The sequence below is a fragment of the Orycteropus afer genome, unplaced genomic scaffold (assembly GCF_000298275.1).
Source record: "Orycteropus afer afer isolate SDZICR_OR568_19922 unplaced genomic scaffold, OryAfe1.0 scaffold00160, whole genome shotgun sequence".
Lineage (NCBI taxonomy): Eukaryota > Metazoa > Chordata > Mammalia > Tubulidentata > Orycteropodidae > Orycteropus > Orycteropus afer.
Window position 1 is genome coordinate 6490733 of NW_006921747.1, and position 1741 is coordinate 6492473.

The following is a 1741-nucleotide window of genomic DNA, read 5'->3' on the forward strand; positions in this document are numbered from 1 at the left end:
ACAGAGAGATTGAAAGAGAATATCAGAGACAGAGCCCTTCCCTGGTGCTTGGTATTTTTTCAGTTTATTCCAAGATTAGCTGACCTCCAGCCCATAGCTTCCTTGAGATACCCCTGTATCTTCCCAGTGACTCCCTTTATGCTCCAGTGAGCTTCAGTGGGTTTCTGATTCTTGTAGAGACACAATTCCCAATCAATCTGCCCTGGAGGGGGTTTTGGGTGACCCCATACAGACCCAACCAAATAGCAAATGTTGCAAGCTGGGAATATAAATAGTTTATTCTGCTCAACAGACCATCTGTCACTTTCTGTTACCTCCCAGACCCAGAAATGACTCTATTCCCCTGCAAAACATCAACAAAACTGCCAACTCCCAGTGGTTGGCTCGCTCTCTTGTCAGTGGCAATCTTCCTCGGAGCAAACTCCCTGCTCATACAGAGCCAAGTTAATAAGGCTATGCTCATTGGCACCCCCAAGCATCTGCTCACGAGATGCCCTTCCTTCCCAGGATGGCCCTTGCTCCGCCCACCAAGCCCAATTCATGTTTCTTTTCCTCCATGAGCTCTCCCTAGTGACCCTGTAGCATACATGGATCCTTCCCTTTTCTAGACTTTTGTAGTACCTATTCTTTTTCATTTTTCTTTAGTACATACTGCCCCATAATTATGTTTACAGGGTTACAAACCTATCAAGCGTACTATGTGAATAGAAAAGGAAACCATTAAATTCATTTTTTTTTTTGGATAAAGATGTTGTTAGTTGCTGTCCAATTGATTCTGACTCATGGCACCTCTGTGTGTGACAGAGTAGAAATGCACTCCATAGGATTTTCCAGGCTCTGACTTTCAGAAATAGATCATCAGGCCTGTCTTCCTAGATGCTTCTGGATGGATTTGAACCACCAACCTTTCAGCTAGTAGCTGAGCTCTTAACTGTTTGTGCCAGCCAGAGACACCTTGAGTAATAATAGTGACTAGAAATATAGAATGTTATTTGGATGATACAACTTTTCCAGGTGTTGTTCTAAGTACCTTTTATATAGAAACTCATTTATTTCTCACAACATCTGTGCACAGAACAGGAAATTGAGACAAAGAAAAGCTTAGTAACTTGCTAAAGTCATATCTTTAGTAAATGGCAGAGGGCAAAGGAGATTCCATGTCCCGATTCCTCCCCATAAGGAGCTCTGGCAGTGCAGTGCCTAAGGCATTTGACTGCTAACCAGAGGTTGGTGGTTCAAACCCACCAGCTGCTCTGCAGAAGGAAGATCAAACCCACCAGCTGCTCTGAGGAAGGAAGATGGGGCAATCTACTTCTGTAAAGATTTACTGCCTTGGAAGCCCAATGTGGGTCACTATGAGTTGGAATTGACTGGATGACAGTGGTTTTTAGTTTTTGTTTTTAGTTTCTCTCCCTTTCCACTTCACTCGCGAGCTCCCAGAAGTCTACTTTTTGTTCTTTTATCTTAAGGCTATTTTTGCTGTTAGATGCAATTAAGTCATTTTTGACTCATAGTGGCCCTATGCACAACAAAATGAAACACTGCTCAGTCCTGTGCTATTCTCATAATTGTTGCTATGCTTCAGCCCATTCTTGCAGCCATTGTGTCAATCCATCGTGTTGAAGATCTTCCTCTTTTTCTCAGACCCTCTACTTTACCAAATATTATGTCCTTCACTGAAGACTGGTCTCTCCTGATAACATGTCAAAAGTAGTTGAGACAAAGTCTTTCTAATTTTTTT